The 21335-nt window shown below is 42.5% G+C and overlaps 1 protein-coding gene across 2 annotated transcripts in view; it reads right to left on the bottom strand.

Moving 5' to 3' along the window:
* The window catches only part of LOC142661973 (nicotinamide N-methyltransferase-like), a 39477-nt gene extending 22389 nt beyond the window's left edge, over positions 1 to 17088 (bottom strand). Inside the window, exons 1-3 of one of the 2 annotated variants that reach the window (XM_075839749.1) lie at positions 17036 to 17088; positions 15784 to 15874; positions 1630 to 1736 (exon numbers count right to left, since the gene is read on the bottom strand). The gene's annotated coding sequence lies outside the window, so the exon portion shown is untranslated. The remainder of the gene's footprint in view (positions 1 to 1629; positions 1737 to 15783; positions 15875 to 17035) is intronic. The other variant, XM_075839748.1, reaches the window with a different exon arrangement.
* Positions 17089 to 21335: the final 4247 nt, after the last annotated feature.

Raw genomic sequence — 21335 nt, 5'->3', positions numbered from 1 at the left:
ATATGTCTGTAAACTATCTACAAATATGCCCAGAGAAGGAGAGAGAAAAGCAAATAACTCTAAATCTACTCTGGTTGAACATGAGGAACCATCTCCAATTGACCCCATTGTGCAGGAGCAGTTCCAGGTGTTTCAACTGCTTTTCACTCCTCAAAAGGGGGATGGTCTCGTTCCACAGAAAAATGTGGACATATCTTTTGCCATGTCTGTAGCATAAGAAGTCTCTTGCTTACTTCTCCTTATGCAGGACAAGCGACTGATTTGCTCCACTCATCTATTAATGCCGCACTGGCCAAGGTCACCAGTAACACACAGCGTATTGGCTAGTTAGAAGACAGACTCGCAGAATGTGAAACAGCATCTACTATTCTTCAGTAATCATCCACCATTTATGATCTGGCAAGTGAAAAAAAATAAAAAATCGAAGATTTAGAGAATAGACACAGAGAATTACTTTGGTCTCATTGTGCTTAGCTTATGTGATCCTCAATTAATTGAAAATCTGAAATCATTACTCTGTAATCCTTCTGAGGAACCCCTATAAGAGTGAAGTATTTATCAGAAGTTCATCGTTATTACTTAACATTGTTACATGTAGGCTCTCACAGGCTAATATGTCCCTCGGTTTTTATATTTCTTACATGATGACCATGTTTCTATGGTTTGATTTTGCCATATACGTGGTTAACTTTTTTGTTTGTGTTTTAGTTACCCCTGACCTTTCCTAAAGATGTTGGATTCCTACATGTATCGTGTTCTTCTACTTGGAAGACCTTCTTTGCTCCCTGGGATTACACTTTTGCATGGATCATCTGAGGCTCAGGAGGATCAGTATACAATCTACCTCTACAACCTATTCTTTCACTACTTCCAGTGGTCTTAGATTACTGACATGGAATGGGGAAGGTTTAAATACCCCTATCAAGAGAAAGGTGCTAAATTACTTGAAGCACACATCCTCTAACATAATTTTTCTTCAACGGACACACTGGAAAGCTGGTGACATGTCCTTGCTTAAGGCACCTCGGTGGTAGCACTTTGTCAGCGTCACACACGTCCGAATCAAGAAGCGTCACCACTCTAATACGAAAAAAACTGCCATGTTCCATTGAAGAATTAGAATGCTGACCCAGGTGCAGATTTTTCCATGTGAAGGTCATTATAGCCGATACTAAACTATCATTACTAAATTTTCAAACACCCAAACATGGAAGTTTTCTCCATACTCTTACCGTTTCTCCTTTCTAAAGACCTACCCAATCTTATTATAGCGTGACATTTTAATACTGTCATTGACCCCTCTCTAGGCAGGTTAGGGGCAGCAAACAGAGCTTCTTTCTCCACAACTGTCCTTAATTATTTCCCACAACACCTATACTTATGCGATCCCTGACACCTTCTTTATCCGAATCTACGTGACTACTCCTTTTACTCATTAGTGCATCATTCTTATTCTAGATTGGATCATGTATTAATTCCAGTTTATTTCTTTATATAATAGACAACAATATAAACATATCTGATCATGTCCTGGTGTATGTGACATTGAATATTCTCACAGAAAAGCAACTTAGATGCATCTGGAAACTCCCCACTTATCTCACTATTTCCCCTGACTCAAAAACTTACCTATAGACCAACTGGCCAAATTTAATTGTCGATAACATACAGCATGTCAATGACATTAGGCTCTTATGAGCAACTTCTAAACTGGTAACGTGAGGAGATGTTATCAGCTACACGGCCAAACAAAAGAAAGCATATAAAAAGTATTTAACAATTGCACAGGTTTTGCAACGTGCAGATTTAGCTCTGATTCAATACTCAAATGACATTAATAAGCAAGTTTACGGATGGCAAAACATTTCTTAATACATATATTCAAAGTTAAGCACGATTGCAGTTGACACCCATAGTAAATAAATATTATAGATGGGAAAATAAAAAAGGATCATTTCTGGCTAGATTGATGTGCCCCTCACGCATGGTGAACCCCATTCATATACTTAAAGAGGCTCTGTCACCAGATTTTGCAACCCCTATCTGCTATTGCAGCAGATCGGCGCTGCAATGTAGATTACAGTAACGTTTTTATTTTTAAAAAACAAGCATTTTTGGCCAAGTTATGACCATTTTCGTATTTATGCAAATGAGGCTTGCAAAAGTACAACTGAGCGTGTTGAAAAGTAAAAGTACAACTGGGCGTGTATTATGTGCGTACATCGGGGCGTTTTTACTTCTTTTACTAGCTGGGCGTTGTGTATAGAAGTATCATCCACTTCTCTTCAGAACGCCCAGCTTCTGGCAGTGCAGACACAGCGTGTTCTCGAGAGATCACGCTGTGACGTCACTCACTTCCTGCCCCAGGTCCTGCATCGTGTCGGCCACATCGGCACCAGAGGCTACAGTTGATTCTGCAGCAGCATCAGCATTTGCAGGTAAGTAGCTACATCGACTTACCTACAAACGCCGATGCTGCTGCAGAATCATCTGTAGCCTCTAGTGCCGATGTGTCCTCGCTCGTCCGACACGATGCAGGACCTGTGAGTGACGTCACAGCGTGATCTCTCGAGAACACGGCTGTGTCTGCACTGCCAGAAGCTGGGCGTTCTGAAGAGAAGTGGATGATACTTCTATACACAACGCCCAGCTAGTAAAAGTAGTAAACACGCCCGATGTACACACATAATACACGCCCAGTTGTACTTTTACTTTTCAACACGCCCAGTTGTACTTTTGCAAGCCTCATTTGCATAAATACGAAAATGGTCATAACTTGGCCAAAAATGCTCGTTTTTTAAAAATAAAAACGTTACTGTAATCTACATTGCAGCGCCTATCTGCTGCAATAGCAGATAGGGGTTGCAAAATCTGGTGACAGAGCCTCTTTAAGTACCCAATGACTGGCAGCTTGTCCAATTCTGAGAAAAAACTTGAAGGAATAGTGACCGATTACTTTGAGAACTGGTACAGGACCATTTGAAAACTCAAAGCTTCTTACAATCACTGCAGTTTTCCTCATTAATAGACAAACAAAAGTTTATCCTTGAAGATATAGCACCTGCGGAAGTTAGGCGTGCCATTTCACAATCTAGTAATTACAAAACCCCAGGCCCTAATGGATTCTCAAAAGAATACTACTCCCTATAACTACTGGAGTTACTTCCATATCTCATCTCACTCTATAGACGACTTTACAAGGGTGAGATCTTTCTTTCTGATTTTACATCTGCACGTACCATTTTATTACCTAAACCTAACAAGGATCCTACCCTACCACAATCCTACCGACCTATTGCCCTTATGAATCTGGACTATTAACTATTTACCCAGGCTCTGGCCGATCTCTTCCAACTGATTTTGCCCAAAATACTTTCAAAAGTACAGAGAGGTTTAATTCGCCAGACAGTCTACTTAAAATTCACGTACTGAAATAGCGGCTACAGTCAATGCATTAGTTACAACTTATTACGACACCTACAACCCACTCCCACTTTTTCAGTTATTAAATTGGGCAATTCTGATGTTAAAGTCATGGCATTTGCAGATGATGTCTTGCTGGTCGTGAGTAATCCCAAACAAATGCTCTATGCCCTTGTGGTTCAGGTGGGGATGGTTGGCGCTCTGCCTGGATTCACACTTAAGTAGTAAGGCCTCTGAATTTATCTAAATTAGGAGTCCGGGCAGGTTGTTATAGTCTGCGCCTACTCCCTCAGATGGGAAACCTCAGCTATCAAATACCTTGGGGTGACCTAGACGACCTTATGCAATCTATGCAATTAATATCGCCCCTGTACATACACAGATTAGAAACCTCTTTTCCTACCTGGGGGGAATTACCATTATCATATATAGGGAGAGCTAACCTGCTGAAAAAGATTGTAAGGGTATGTGCACACACACTAATTACGTCCGTAATTGACGGACGTATTTCGGCCGGAAGTCCCGGACCGAACACACTGCAGGGAGCCGGGCTCCTAGCATCATAGTTATGTACGATGCTAGGAGTCCCTGCCTCTCTGCAGGACAACTGTCCCGTACTGTAATCATGTTTTCAGTACGGGACAGTAGTTCCACGGAGAGGCAGGGACTCCTAGCGTCGTACATAAGTATGATGCTAGGAGCCCGGCTCCCTGCACTGTGTTCGGTCCGGGACTTGCGGCCGAAATACGTCCGTGAATTACGGACGTAATTAGTGTGTGTGCACATACCCTAATACCAAAACTACTAGAACAATCTGGTTACGTGTGAGATATAAATAAAGAATACATTTTCTTTTTCGCTGATTTGTCTGGGATGGCAAATGCTCCAAGATTGCCTTCCATAGTCTACACCAACTGCAATTACACCGGGGTCTAAATATTCCGGATATCTGCATTCTTAACCTACTGTAGCTACCATTGCCACAGTGGTGGGTGATTGGCTGACAGGTTACACTGATTACGCAATCGACCAAATTTATCCCCAATTCCCTCACTTACTAATTTACTGCATAAACCATTTTCCAGGATGACAGATGACGTTGTGTCCAATCCATTATTACTAACTGCCTGAAAAGCATGGCAGCATTTAAAGAGGCTCTGTCACCACATTATAAGTGCTCTGTCTCCTATATAAGGAGATGGGCACTGTAATGTAGGTGACAGTAATGCTTTTTATTTAAAAAAACAATCTTTTTTCACAAAGTTAGGAGCGATTAAAGTTTATGCTAATGAGCTTTCTTAATGCCCAAGTGGGCGTACTTTTACTTTCGACCAAGTGGGCGTTGTACAGAGGAGTGCCAATCAGCATCATGCACTCCTCTCCATTCATTTACACTGCACTAGCGATATAGTTATATCGCTATGTGCAGCCTCATACACAAGCCGTAACATTACTAGTGTCCTGATAATGAATACACATGACCATCCAGCCTGGACGTCATGTGTACTCAGAATCCTGACACTTCTGACTCTTTTTTTGTGAGATTCCGACAAGTTAAACCAAATCTCGTTTAGCTCCGAGATCTCGCGAGATTTCGTATCCGTTGCTGGAATCTCACAAAAAAGAGTCAGAAGTGTCAGGATTCTGAGTACACATGACGTCCAGGCTGGATGGTCATGTGTATTCATTATCAGGACACTAGTAATGTTAGGGCTTGTGTATGAGGCTGCACATAGCGATATATCTATATCGCTAGTGCAGTGTAAATGAATGGAGAGGAGTGCATGATGCCTGACGGCACGGGCAGGCCCATAGAAGTCTATGGGGCTCCCGTTATTACGGGTGACTACGTGTGTGCACCCGTAATTACGGGAGCGTTGCTAGGCGATGTCAGTGTATAGTCACTGTCCAGGGTGCTGAAAGAGTTAAACGATCGGCAGAAACTCTTTCAGTACCAGGGACAGTGGCTACCGATCACAATATAGATAAAGCTGTAAAAAAAAAAAAGACGTTCATTCTTACCCAGAACTCCCTTCTTCCTCCAGTCTGGCCTCCTGGGATGACGTTACAGCCCATGTGACCGCTTCAGCCAATCACAGGCCAATCACTGGCTGCAGCGGTCACATGGACTGCGCGTCATCCAGGGAGGTCGGGCTGGATGTCAAGAGAGGGACGCGTCACCACGACAACGGCCGGGTAAGTATGAATTTATTTTACTTTTATTACAGAAAGGGTTGTCCCTTCTCTCTATCCTGCACTGATAGAGCGAAGGGCTGCTGATTACTGCAGTGTAATTTTGCAGCGAAAACGTGCCCGTAAATACGGGTGGAATACGGGTGACACCGGACTCGTATTTACAGGCACGGGTCCGTAAATACTGTTGAAATACGGGTCGAATACGTGTGACCAAGGACCCGTATTTACGCCAGTATTTGCGGGTGGACAAAAATACGGTCGTGTGCATGGGGCCTATCTAACTAGAGTCTCCTCCCTACATAAGGACATCTAGCCCCTTCTTCCATGTGTTTATTATAAAGTAGTAGCCTTAAATAGGATGGGAAGCTTGTGCTTTTGTTAAGACTAAGGGAAAACAGATTAACATTAATCTACACTTCCCCTACGTCCTACAGCAGCACAATAATGTTGATTTAGCAAGAAGTAACCCCATAGGGAGGGCCCTCTTGACTGGTTGAACTCAGAATTGGCCGCTCAAGAGCCGCCTCTTCGAAGAACCAAAATTTCAGCCTATAATCAGGGGCGTAGCTAGGGGGGGGGGGGCGGTGTGGCATGTGCCCCGGGCGCAACTAAGAGGGAAGGTGGGGGGGCCAGGGCTACACCATTTATGACGGCGGCCTGTTGCCTCGATGAGGGGGCGGCGCCACTGAAACCAGCTGCTGCCACCCCCTCCTGCATTGTAATTGTACCTGCGTCTATAGGGCGCAGAAACAATTACAAGCATAAGCTATGAATAACCGGGTACATTACGTGCCCAGCCATTCAAAGATGCAAGCGACGCAATTTTTTCCTTGCGCCTCTTTCGACATTGAAAGGCGCTGATTGACAGGGAAAGTCATTCTGCTCTTCTAATCAGCGCCTTTCATAGATGTAAGCTGCGCGATGATGGCGTGATAAAGTTTTGGCGCTGCTTGCATTGTTCAACCCCAGCAGACCTGCTCAGAAGAGAGCAGGTCTGCATTGCCACCGGACGGCGTGGGAATGGGATTTTTAATTTAATCAAACTAATTAACTAGAGTCTCCTCTCTACATAAGGACATCCAGCCCCTCCTACCATGTGTTTATCATAAAGTAGTAGCCTTAAAGAGGCTCTGTCACCAGATTTTGCAACCCCTATCTGCTATTGCAGCAGATAGGCGCTGCAATGTAGATTACAGTAACGTTTTTATTTTTAAAAAACGAGCATTTTTGGCCAAGTTATGACCATTTTCGTATTTATGCAAATGAGGCTTGCAAAAGTACAACTGGGCGTGTTGAAAAGTAAAAGTACAACTGGGCGTGTATTATGTGCGTACATCGGGGCGTGTTTACTACTTTTACTAGCTGGGCGTTCTGATGAGAAGTATCATCCACTTCTCTTCAGAACGCCCAGCTTCTGGCAGTGCAGATCTGTGACGTCACTCACAGGTCCTGCATCGTGTCGGCACCAGAGGCTACAGTTGATTCTGCAGCAGCATCAGCATTTGCAGGTAAGTAGCTACATCGACTTACCTGCAAACGCCGATGCTGCTGCAGAATCATCTGTAGCCTCTGGTGCCGACACGATGCAGGACCTGTGAGTGACGTCACAGCGTGATCTCTGGAGAACACGGCTGTGTCTGCACTGCCAGAAGCTGGGCGTTGTGAAGAGAAGTGGATGACACTTCTATACACAACGCCCAGCTAGTAAAAGTAGTAAACACGCCCCGATGTACGCACATAATACACGCCCAGTTGTACTTTTACTTTTCAACACGCCCAGTTGTACTTTTGCAAGCCTCATTTGCATAAATACGAAAATGGTCATAACTTGGCCAAAAATGCTCGTTTTTTAAAAATAAAAATGTTACTGTAATCTACATTGCAGCGCCTATCTGCTGCAATAGCAGATAGGGGTTGCAAAATCTGGTGACAGAGCCTCTTTAAATAGGACGGAAAGCTTGTGCTGCTGTTAGGACTAAGGGAAAACAGATTAACGTTATGTAAAGTGTTTTTTTTATCCTAATAAGAATGTAAGTGATATTATCTACAGGTGGGGCTCTATCTACAGGGGTTGGATCTGTCTACAAGGGAGGCTATATACAGGGGTGGGCTATATGTGGAGCACTATAGGGGGAGCTATATGTGAGGCACTATATACAGGGGTGGGCTATATGTGGAGCACTATTTATAGGTGAGATATATGTAGGGCACTATCTACAGGGATGGCCTATATGTTGGACACTATATACAGGGCTTGGCTATATGTGGAGCACTATAGGGGGAGATATATGTAGGGCACTATCTACAGGGGTAGGCTATATGTTGGACACTATATATAGGGTTGGGCTATATGTGGAGCACTATCTACAGAGGTGGGCTATATGTGGAGCACTATCTAGAGGGGGGGTAATATGTGGGGCACTATATACAGGGGGAGATATATTTGTGGCACTACATACAGGAGGACTTTATGTGGGACACTATCTACTGGGGGCTATATGTGAGGAACTATATACAGGGGGGCTATATCTGGGGCAATATCTACAGGGATGAGCTATATGTGGGGCACTATCTACAGGGGGGCTACATGTGGGGGCACTATCTACAGGCAGGCTACATGTGGGGCACTATCTACAGGGGGGCTATATGTGGGGCACTATTTTCAGAGGGGGCTATATGTGGGGCACTATTTTCAGAGGGGGCTATATGTGGGGCACTATATACAGGGAGCCTATATGTAGGGCACTATCTACAGGGGGCAATATGTGGGCACTATCTACAGGAGGCTGTAAGTGGGGCACTATCTACAGGGGCTCTGTTAGGGTCACTATCTACAGGGGGATCTATGTAGTTCACTATCTACAGGGGGCTCTATGAGGGGCACTATCTACAGGGGGCAGGGTGTGTGTGTGTGTGTGTGTGTGTGTGTGTGTGTGTGTGTGTGACACAGTATATGGTTCCATTATAATTAGAGGTGCCTTGTATGGCGCTATTATATTTAGGTGCATAGTGTCTGGCACCCTGAGAACTTTATCTTCATTTATAGGTGCAGAAATGTTTGAAAAGTGAGAAGCTGAAGACATCTGAGTGGAAAATTGCAGAAATGAGCTGTGGCTGGGAGAAGTCGTCAGAGGTCTGGACCGGATGGAGAAGAAAAGAGAAGAATAACAACTTGAAAATTACGTCACCTGTGAGTCACTTAATGTAAATGTTTATTCTGCCTGTAATCTGTGCTGTCGTAAATATATGATCTGCAGCGAGATGATGAGTGGTATGATTTTTTTTTTATGAAACAACATCTCCCAGCACATCCTTACCATTGTTTGGGCCTCGCTGGGAGCTTTATACAATTTAGTGCAAAAGTATACGGCAGGTGTTGCATTAAATTGAGCTGTATTTGTGCTGCCTTTGTATTTATGAACTGAGCTTTGTTCTGGTACTGTATATATGTACTGAGCTTGGCTCTGGTACGGTGGGGAAGGAGATGTCGGGAAAGAGGTTGGTGAGGGGGGGTGCGCCAAACTAAAGCTTTGCCCCGGGTGCTGGGGAACCTAGCTATGCCTCTGCTATAATGGTTGATAAATATTAAGTGCGAACTCCAAGCTGCACAGGAAATCTGATCCAACGGGATCAGATTTTATTCAGCCCAAGAGGTGGCCAATGCCCTAGTAGAGTAGGATTTAGAAAAATTAGGTGAATCAGAGAACTAACAGTGCAAGACAGTCCACTGGCCTCTGCACTTCATCTACCCAGGGTAGGTTTGGTGGATTTTAATTATTTGCTTCTTTCAGGAAACGATAAATTCTCAACCTTCCTAATCTCTTACTCCAAAATTCCATCTGTCCTATTAGTATACAGGGGCAGAAATACCCCATTAATGTGCTGCTGTAGGTCGTAAGGGAAACCATGATTTCCGAAATTGCAAGGCAAACCCCGTCTTTCACATTCAGGCAATGATGGGAGTGCTGTGTTTGGCACATAGTCAATATGACCTCTAAAAGTTTTTTCACTTTACAAGAATTCCAAGAAAAATATCCAGATTTATCTGTCCCACTATTTGCTTATTACCAAGCTCGTGGTTATGCCACCATTACATTACACCATTTTTTGCCAGAGGAGTGAGTCTCTATAACTAGATCAAACAACTCTAGGGGTTGTACATCAGGCCTTTATAAAATATTCTTACCTTTACTTGACTAAAATACTGACCGGACCGGACTTAGACGATGGACAAAGGATATCACATTTATAGTGGCATTAACAATTTTAGATTCCTTAGAATATGCTTACAAAAAGCTATAAGCTAGATATTTAGAAATGAACTTGAGTATCCTGCACCGATCTTATATTTTTCCACATAGAGGGTTCCGGATGGGCATTTATTCTACAGATGCTTGTCGGAAATGTGGGTAGCTAAATGTAAACATATTCCATTGTTTGTGTTCTTTCCACCGGATGCAGAGCTTCTGGACAGTACAGCAGTTTATACAGTTTACAATTACTTATCTCACCGATCTGGGCAATATTTGTTTAGATGGACTCTACCAAATTTTGATATACTAAAGGCAGTAAGAAACTACAGCCGCCTTAATCTTGACTTTTAACGCATTATATACACAGTGGCAAGATCCTTTATCTTAACTTTTTCAATGACTTTTCAATGGCTTTTATTGTGTGATATCACGCTGCAGCAAGTTATCAGAGTCAAAGTAAAGATGGCTACATCCGTAGTCCACTATGTGGCAGAAGCTGCAAAAAAGCCATCTTGCAGGTGTGGATAACCCCCTGGGCACTCTCTTGCAAACTATTTTTGGAAAAATTAACCTATATTTGAGAGGGATTGGGTGTAGATATCTATACGCATGGACCAGGGGCATAACTAGGAAAGACTGGGCCCCATAGCAAACTTTTGACTGGGCCCCCCTACTCTGAGTGCGACACACAGCCCCCCTTGCAGACAGTGCCGCCCTGTAGATTGTGCCATACAGCATACAGCACCACAATGTAGATTGTGCCATACAGCCGACCCTGTAGATTGTGCCATACAGCACTCTTGTAGACAGTGCCTTACAGCCTTCCCCTTGTACATAGTGCCCCCACCTCCCCTTGTAGATAGTGCCATACAGCCACCCCTGTAGCTAGTGCCCCCAACTACCCCTTTTAGATAGTGCCATACAGTCCACCTTGTAGATTGCGCCCCACCTCCCTCTTGTAGATAATGCCTCCACCCCCCTTGTAGATAGTGCCATACAGCCCCCCCTGTAGATAGCGACCCCATCACTCTTTTTTAGATAGTGCCATACAGCCCCCCCTGTAGATAATGCCATACAGCCCCTTGGTAGATAGTGCCATACAGACTCCTGTAGACAGTGCCATACAGCCCCCTTTGTAGATAGTGCAATACAGACCCCCTGTAGAGAGCGACACCCACCTCCCCTTGTAGATAGTGCCATAAAGCCCCCCTGTAGATAGCTCCATGCAGCTCCCCCTGTAGATAGCGCCATACAGCCCCCCTGTACATAATGCCATACAGCCGCCGCCCCCCCCCCCTGTAGATAGAAACTTCCCCTGCTCTGCCATAGTGTTCAATAGTATCTGCATCCTAAGGATGCAGATACTATTGAAAATGGGCACAAGCCCCCTCATGCCGTGGACTCTGTAGCAGCCGCTATGGCTGCTGCAGCAGTAGTTGCACCACTGGCAAAGACAAGAAAACTAAAAACTTCTTTACAATCTGGGTAAGTTTTATTCTTATACTTTCTAGACAAATACTAAACTAAAACTGCGGATAATACTTATATATGAGATATATTCACAGTTCTGTTGTCTCTGTTAACAACAGGGACCAGTTCTACTAATGTGGTATTGATTTGGAGGCTGAGGAGGTCACATTGAACATGTCAAATGCCTAATACAAAGTCTGATACAAAGACATACAGATGAAGGCGATTACTATATATCATTGTTGAGGGGGTGAATTAGCTTGTCTGTGTTTGTGTATGTGTATCTCTCTCTCTCACCTGCTGGCCAGCAAACCTTTGTCTCTGTCCACTATAAAGGCACGTTCACACATGCCAGAATTGCTGTGAAATTCCGCTGCAGACAGTCTGCAGTGGAAATCCGCAGCAGGCAGTTTGTCCATTGGTTTCCACACCTTTTTAGTTATCTTCGTGCAGACATTGCGGAAAACTCCGTTGTGGACCATAGGCTGCGGTGCGGAATTTTCTGTCCGCAGCATACACTGTCTGTTGCGGACTTGATGCGTACTTGTGGAATTTCTCCATTGACTTCAATGGAGTTTCAAAATTACGCAATGAAATCCGCAGATGTAATGTGTGTTGCGTTGCGGATTGCTTTCAGGAACAGGATATTTCATTATTCTGGCTGGACCTATGTGTGTCAAGGTCTATAGCCAGACTGGGATGGAATGTTTGAAAGAGAGCAGGGTGTGATCTGCACCTGAATCCGCAACGACAAATCTGCAGCATTTTACTTAACATTTTAGCCAAATCCGCAACACGGATTATGTGCGGCATTGATGCGGACAGTGTCTGCAGAATTCTGCCATGTCTGAACATGCCTTTATTTCTACAGACAAACTGATTCAGCATTCCCCAATAACACACAGCATTACCTGCACCTTACCTGCATGTGACCAAACCTGAATGGAAGGTGTGATGGGTTTATATAGGAGGCACTTGAATAATGCCAGGTGAGGCAGAGCTGCAGCCACACAAAGTATATGTATTTTTCTTTTGTATGATTCTGAGAGCCATAACTTTTTTATTTTTCCATCAATTTCGTGGTGTAAGGGCTTAAATTTTGCAGGGCGAGCTGTAGTTTTCACTGATACCATTTTAGGGTACATGCGTCATTCTGATCACTTATTATTCAATTTGTTGGAGAGCAAAGGTGACCAAAAAACAGCAATTTGCACGTTTTATATATTTATTTTTCTTGTGTTAAACAATGCTATATAGTGATAGTTCAGACTTTTACAGATGCCGCGATACCAATTATGTTAACTTTTTTTTTTTAACATTTCTTTAGGGGAAAAAAAATGGGAAAAGTTTTTTTTAAAACTTTCAATACTTTTTTTATTTTGGAACATAAAAATCAATTTTATCTAACTGTTTTTTACTTTTTTTATTAGACCCCTAGGAACTTGAAGCAGTGATCGTTGGATCGCTTATATGATATACTGCAATACTAATGCAATACTATATCGTGATTCTGACAGCCGTCTACGAAGTCACGATTGACAGCGGCATGTAAGGTGTTAAACGGACGGAATCAAAGTGAACTTTGATTCCGCCCATTGCAGTGAGGTGTCGGCTGTATAACACAGCCATCACCCGCTGAGTATGGAGCAAGCTCAGCCTGTGAGCCCACTCCATACTTCCCCTTAACGGCTGTCACATACTAGTACGTGACATGTCATCAACGGGTTATAAGAGAATAATTTGTTTTTGCATCACCACATTCCAAGAGCCAAACCTTTTATTTTTTTTCATCGATGTAGCCATATAAAGGCTTCTTTCTTGCCGGATGAGATGTCGTTTTTATTAGTACCATTTTGGCGTACATGACGCACATTGATTCATTTTTATAGTACGTTTTTTGAGGGGAAAGGAAGAAAAAGCAATTTAGTTGTTTTTTGATTTATTTATTTTTTACACCATTCACTATGTGGTTAAAATAATGTGTTAACTTTATTGTTTGGGTCGTTACATTCAGGGAGATACCATATATGTATTTTATTAGTTTTATTTTTTTTACACTTTTACAAAATAAAACCACTTTGTTTGAAACAAATTTTTTTTTTATTATTTTACGGTGCGCCTTCTTTTTTAAATAAACTTTATTAAACTGTATTTATTGTTTTAGTCAAAAAAGGGGACTTCACAAAGCATTTCTTCCGGAATGCTTTGGTATATTTAGTAAACCAAAGCATCAATGCCTGTGAGTGTAAAACTATTAGGGTATGTGCACACACACTAATTACGTCCGTAATCGACGGACGTATTTCGGCCGCAAGTCCCGGACCGAACACAGTGCAGGGAGCCGGGCTCCTAGCATCATAGTTATGTCCGATGCTAGGAGTCCCTGCCTCGCTGCAGGACAACTGTCCCATACTGAAAACATGATTACAGTACGGGACAGTTGTACTGCAGAGAGGCAGGGACTCCTAGCATCGTATATAACTATGATGCTAGGAGCCCGGCTCCCTGCACTGTGTTCGGTCCGGGACTTGCGGCCGAAATACGTCCGTCAATTACGGACGTAATTAGTGTGTGTGCACATACCCTTAGGATGTGAATCTGGCACGACCTAATAGACATAGAGCCGTGGCTGTCTATGGGGCCTTTGTTTAATTTCCCGGCTGGCAAAGTAACTTATATGGGGTCGGTAATCTCATGGCACATGGGCAGTTATTAGTGTGTTGTCTACTAATATTTTTCATTATATGTGAAGACGTTCTTGGCATAAAAATTAAGTAGTGGGAGATTTGAATCTTTTATCTGCCACAGGTTTCAATTTTCTGATGCTATAAACCCATGTGCCTAATGCAAACTTAGATTATAAGGTTCGCCAACCTTCTTGGCAAGAAGGCTCATAGCATAGATTTAAATTATAAGAAAATGTATAAGTGATATTATATAAGTGTGTTTCTCTCTCAAATATGGTGGTCTGTTGTAGGTATCTGGGGTGCTCTATGGACATGCATGACTAGTGTGTTCTAACAGAAATTACTCGGACGGTGATGATGTTTACATCTTCGCTTTGTTTTTGAAGATGTTTTGAGGTGGGCTCCAATTTCGGTGGACTTGCCCAAAAGCCTATTTTTTTGTTATAAAGTATAATATCTTATAGATATTTTGACACGTCTGGTTTTAGGAATCCCCAGTGGAATCCATCCTTAATAAGACAGTATATTCACAAATTTGCATGGTGGAGATCCCTAATCTGCAGGTACCATTCCCAAATTCCCATTCCCATGTTTTTGCTCTCCCTCACCAGTGTTTTTGTCTATTTTCTTAATTTTGTTTAATCCATCCAGAGGGGAAATGTTGAAAGTCAATATAAAATCACTCTCATATCTCATCCTTGTTATTCATATGCCGACATGCTTTATACTTTCTATACTATTTTTTATATTGCAATACACAGGTATACTGATTCCCTCTGGTTATTTTGTTGAAACGTTTAAAATTTTTACAATTTCAACAATAATTTTTAAAAGATAAAATTGCATTTCTACAATTCTTACACTTTCATAATTAACTCAAGGTGACCTTACAGTTAAATATTAGGAAATTTGTAAGCTCCACCTGTTTCCCTAAATATAGAACATGAATAGATGAGGGCAGTGGTGGAGAATTCATATTCCCCAGTGGTGCGCTGTGAAACCACACGCTGAATATAGACTGCCATTTATGTAAGAAAACAATCACTGCTGCTGATGGACTAGAAGGGTTACCTTCCAGTCTGATGGAAAATATATTAGTAGTATCTCATAACACTCTCAACATGCAGTTGGATACATATAATCTCTTGTCAGGGACTGTGCATATGGGGGGTTGCAGTTGGCGATGAAAGTGTAGAAGCTGTACAAGCTCGATTCCACGCTTGACTTTATTGCAGTCCAGAAACAAACTAGTGCTTATCCATCATACAAAATTTGCAATATATAAACAAAATAAACACGCTCTCTACATTAACTGCAGAGTTATTAAAGCTCAGTAATGAGCCCAATCTAGTGGTGACGCCCGTACTGGAGTGCGGAAGGGAATGACAGGTCCCACTATCAATCCTACCTGCCATTCTATAAAAATCCAGTCCCAGAACAAACATTTTACAAGAACCTCAGCTCTCCTGGATTCCTTTATCTCGCCAATCTTAACAAGCTGAGAGGCTTACAATATATCTATCTATCTATCTATCTATCTATCTATCTATCTATCTATCTATCTATCTATCTATCTATCTATCTATCTATCTATCTATCTATCTATCTATCTATCTATCTATCATCTATCTATCTATCTATCTATCTATCTATCTATATATATATATATATATATACATTCTATTTCTATAAGCTTCTATATTGTAAGATAGATAAAGGCATATTATTAGCTACAGTGGTTTTGTATTTCTTACCTCTGCTCTTCTGCTGTCCCCGGTCTGTGTAAATGCAATATTAAACCAGCTCCTGACTTGACTTCAATACCAGTGACGTTTTTCTGATTTGCTAAATCAACCACATGATATATTTAGAAGCAGCAAATGCTCTATCCTGATATTTTATTAATATATTATGTTTCTGTTGCTTCAAGAGTGATGATGCTCCGTTTTAGGTCTACACATTAAAAATCTTGTCACATTGTCAACATATGTTTTTAATCTTAAAATAATACTGTATCCAAGTTTCCAGGTCTTGGACAATAAATTGTAATATGTCATAACAATGATTTTATGTAAGAAAGGTAATTAATTCACACAACTTGATAAAAATAAAAATTCACTCTTCATTCTAGTTCGAAAGTCAAATGCATAACTGAAGCTCTGGGGCCCTGATGGTAAATAAGTAACAGGGTTTCTGAGCTTTCCTGTGCTATGTATAAGACTATATTCACACATGCAGGTTTTGATGCAGTTTCTTTTAAGCCAAACACTGAAGTGTATGTACAAGAGTGTAGAAGTTTACTTTATTCTTTCCTTTATATTTTTCCTCTGTTTTGAATCCACTCCAGTGTTAGGCTAAAAAAACAGCACAAAAAACTGAATTAATAACTGCACATGTGAGTCTAGTCTAATACTTGAGCATTTGGGCCAGCTCACGAACCAAGACACAGCTGCGACTTCATCCTCTGCACCCCTTCGGGCACGGCCAGACGTGGCAGAGTTTTTCCGCTGCAAATGTTGGTGCAGATTTGGGGCAATAACGCAACGAATCTGCACCAACATTTGCATATTTGACAGGTAATTCAGACGTTGCCGAAAAGACAGCGGACTTGCCACAGATTTCAGTTTTTGCATTGCAAAGGCTGAAATACGCAGTGAAATTCTGCTTCTTCTACACAACAGACAGTGCATGCTGCGGAGGGAAAATTCTGCACTGCAGCCTATGGTCCGCAGCGGAGTTTTCCGCAACGTCTGAACTAACTTGCCTAAAAATCTTATGAAACAACTGTAAAAAACGGCCGCTGGAGAATTCCACTGGCACAGATTTATTACCAAAAATCTCCTACAAAAATCCGTACAATATATGTTAATTATGTTACATTCTAAGTTTATTAATAATTGAAGCTGTAACCATTAGCAAAACAACAGTAAATTATATTTTTACTTAAAAATGGAGTAACAGTAAAAAAAAAAACAGCAAATTTAGATATATTAGAAAAGAACATACCATTAACTGACATTGCTTTACAAAGCTCCAGCAACAGCGCCCTCTAGTCACACTGGACAATAAGAATTCAAAATATAAGAATTAAGACATAACAATGCTCCTCATTAGATAAAATATTCATCTAAATAACTAGAGGGGTGAGTAATATTTTTTGGACGTTCTGATGGAACTGAAGGAATACTCCGGTTGTAAACTTCTCATGGATAAAGAGCTGTATGCTTTGGACCAGGGGTCTCACGCACGCGGCCCGCGGGCCGCATGCGGCCCCTGGGGCTGTCACCTGCGGCCCGCGGGACACAGAGCCGCTAGTATCGGCTCTGCCCTGAGACTCTGGAATTCCCTGACATCGCTGTCCACATATGAACAGCGATGTCAGGGTCTTTCCCAGAGCGGAGTCCCGGGCAGAGCGCTAGTATCGGCTCTGCTCCGGGTCTCTGTGGAATTCCCTGACATCGCTGTCCATATATGGACAGTGTGTCAGGGTATTTCCCAGAGCGGAGTCTCGGGCAGAGCGCTTGTATCGGCTCTGCTCCGGGACTCTGTTGAATTCCCTGACATCGGTGTCCATGTTTGGACACACGATGTCTGGGCCTTCCCCAGAGCTGGAGTCCCGTGAGGGCGATAGTATAGGCTCTGCTCCGGGACTCTGTGGAATTCCCTGACATCGCTGTCCAAATATAGACAGTGTGTCAGGGTCTTCCTCAGAGCGCTAGTATCGGTTCTGCTCCAGGACTCTGTGGAATTCCCTGACATCGGTGTCCATACATCGACATTGATGTCAGGGGCTTCCCCAGAGCAGGAGTCCCAGTGATGTCAGGAGCTCTGCTGGAGTCCCAGGAAGAGCCTACTAGCGCTCTGGCCGGGACTCCAGCTCTGGGGTTGCCCCTGACATCTCTGTCCATATATGGACAGTAATGTCAGGAGCCGAGCTGGAATCCCAGGCAGAGTGCTAGAAGCGGCTCTGCTCCGGAACTCCAGCTCTGGGCAAGCCCCTCACATTACTGGCAGCATCTGTGGAGGGCACTGTGGCAGCATATACAGAGGGCAATGTGGCAGCATTTACAGAGGGCAATGTGGCAGCATCTACAGAGGGCACTGTGGCAGCATCTACAGAGGGCACTGTGGCAGCATCTACAAAGGGAACTGTGGCAGCATCTACAGAGGGCACTGTGGCAGCATCTACAGAGGGCACTGTGGCAGTATGTACAGAGGACACTGTGGCATTATCTAAGTGTGTGTTGCATTATCTACAGAGGGCACTGTGGCATTATCTACAGAGGGCACTGTGGCATTATCTAGGGGTGTGTTGAATTATCTACAGATGGCACTGTGGCAGCATCCAAAGAGGGCACTGCGGCAGCATCCACAGAGGGCACTGCGGCAGCATCCACAGAGGGCACTGCGGCAGCATCCACAGAGGGCACTGCGGCAGCATCCACCGAGGGCACTGTGGCACTATCAAAAAAGGGGCTGCCCGATCTTGACATGTGTGTCTGCCAAACGCTTATAACTGAGCCGCCGGACTGCATTTAGCGACACTTAAACTGGAAAACTGGATTGTTGAAATAAGCACGTGGAGAAATCTCAAATTTTAAACCTAGCGGTATTATTATAGTAATATAGTGTTATAGTAGTTCAAATAACTAATTGATTAACAATAATTTTGTATTGTATCAAATTTGAAAGTAATGCGGCCCGTCAACTTCCCATTTTTTCTATATGCGGCCCACTTACCCGGCCGAATTTGAGACCCCTGCTTTAGACAGACTGACTTCCTATGTTTTTGCATTTGAGATCTCAGATCAGTATGAAGTCTGTCCAGACAGGTATTAATTTTCCTGCTTATCAGTTGCTCTGTAGGCTGCAGCCTGAACTAGGGCAAGGTGTCACATGCTGTTGCAGTAAAACATGTGCTAGTCTGTGGTTCTAATGGCCTTCAACAATTCTCTTTAAAGCATCTTTAGTAGTTTGGACCATTCTCTTTGCTAGTTTATTTGTTGATTGGTGAAATGGAGTTGTTGTAACAAAACAAATGCGCTCACCTACAATTATATTTAACTTCAGAGAGGAACCAGACAGGGCTGCCTCCTAACTCCACTCTTATTTTCTCTTATTATTGAGCCATGGCTCAATATATTAGAACTGCCTCAATGATAAGGGGATTTCAATTTGGTAGAAAGGAGGAAAATTTTGTCTCTATGCTGATGATGTATTATTATTCCTAGACGACCATAGAGTTTCTTTGAACCAGTTCATCAACTGCTTCTCAGAGTTCGAGGATCTATCCGGAGTAAGGATAGATTGGGATAAATCCATATTTATAAAACTCAATAAAACCCTCCAATGTTATCTATTGATATTCCCCTTAAAGTTCTAAAAAGTTGAACCTGACTTCTCAAATAAATAGGATGAAGGATAAAGTCAAAGTATAGAAACGCCTTACTATCCCGTTTTGAGCTACAGGGACTCTTGTTAAAATATTTTTCTATAGAACAATAGATAGAATTATTAATAATTTGATCTGTAAGGGGAAACTCACAGGATAAAACAGAAGTTTGAAAGATACTCCAAAAATTAGGGTGGCCTTTGCACTTCAGATTACAAAAGAGAAAAAGAGACACAGCACCACATGGTGCAGATTACACAGGAGATGTTAAGAGAGCAGCTATATTAATAGAAAGTGCTCACCTTGAAGTATTAATACTGGCAGGTATAACACTAAAATCGTGATGTAAGAAAAAAAGCTGCTGCCTGGTCCACAAACACAACAAACATATTGCTTGTTGCCATAGAAAAATGAATCCAAGGATCGGAAAAATAGAACCAACACGGCACTGCTAATGATAGGCAATAGTAAGATGAACAAAGTTCATATTTTAATATTGCTAAATAGGTACAGGTAGACAGCTGCGCGTTTCAACGCAGGATCCACGTTGAAATGCGTGGTTCTATTTTTCCTCTCCTTGGATTTATTTTGCACTTCAGATGTAAGGCTTTAAATCCTAGCTTTCCAGTTTAGATATTAAGCCGATGTGGAGTGTGATATCTCAGAGGAACTCTTCTTGGATTTTGCATAGCCTTTTGGCATTCCCTGATATATATGAGTTGCTGGAGTCTGGGATATAAAATAATTCTAATTATAGACCATACTCCCTGGCATACCTGCTCTATAGAAGCTGGGATAAAGCTAGACATAGCAGGAGAAAAAAGTATGTAATGTAAAACACCATTTTGAAACAACGAATTTATTACGGAGGCTTGTGAGTTTGAATATGGTGACTACTGGGTTAATCAAGGGGTCAGACTGGTTCCACAATTGTTTCATGACGGGGAACTAAAATGTTCTTCCGTGCTCTAAGAACAGTTCCACATACAAAATAACCCTCTTTATTTCTGTTATCATTAGGTTGTACAGGGTGGGCCATTTATATGGATACACCTAAATAAAATGGGAATGGTTGGTGATATTAACTTCCTGTTTGTGGCACATTAGTATATGGGAGGGGGGAAACTTTTCAAGCTGGGTGTTGACCATGGTGGCCATTTTGAAGTCGGCCATTTTGTATCCAACTTTAGTTTTTTCAATGGGAAGAGGGTCATGTGACACATCAAACTTATCGAGAATTTCACAAGAAAAACAATTGTGGTGCGTGGTTTTAACGTTACTTTATTCTTTCATGAGTTATTTACAAGCTTCTCTTTGTTTACAGCCATTGACATGTCGCAGAGGTTAACACGTGAGGAGCGGATAGAAATCGTGTTGATGTCTGGTGAACGCAGTACCCGGGTCATTGCAGCAGATTTCAATGCAAGACACCCTATGAGACCACCCATCTCCCATGCTACAGTTTGCAAACTGCTTGCCAAGTTTCGTGAAACTGGTTCAGTGTTGGATTTGCCCAAATGTGGACGAATGAAAACTGTCACGAAACAGTGGCTGTCCTAGCTTCATTCAGCAAGAGCCCACAGCGTAGCACTCGCCGTATGTCACTGGAGAGTGGCATCAGTCGAACATCCCTTCGGTGGATATTAGCTACTCACAAATGGCACCCTTACAAAATCCAGCTGCTGCAGCATCTCAACGAGGATGACCCATATCGGCGCACTGAATTTGCAGAATGGGCAAAACAAAAATTGGAACAGGACCCTCAGTTTACACAGAACATTTTGTTCAGTGATGAGGCAAACTTTTATGTGAATGGTGAATGTGCAGCAACTGAAACTACGGATACTGGAAGCCTGTGCTAGCATTTCTTCTGCGGTGTTGCTATCAGTGTGTGAAGAGTGGGAGAAGAGGGTT

Source organism: Rhinoderma darwinii, chromosome 10 (genome assembly GCF_050947455.1).
Source record: "Rhinoderma darwinii isolate aRhiDar2 chromosome 10, aRhiDar2.hap1, whole genome shotgun sequence".
In the NCBI taxonomy this organism is placed as follows: domain Eukaryota; kingdom Metazoa; phylum Chordata; class Amphibia; order Anura; family Rhinodermatidae; genus Rhinoderma; species Rhinoderma darwinii.
Note: the sequence above shows the minus strand (reverse complement) of the source record. Positions and strands in the feature narration are given on the sequence as shown.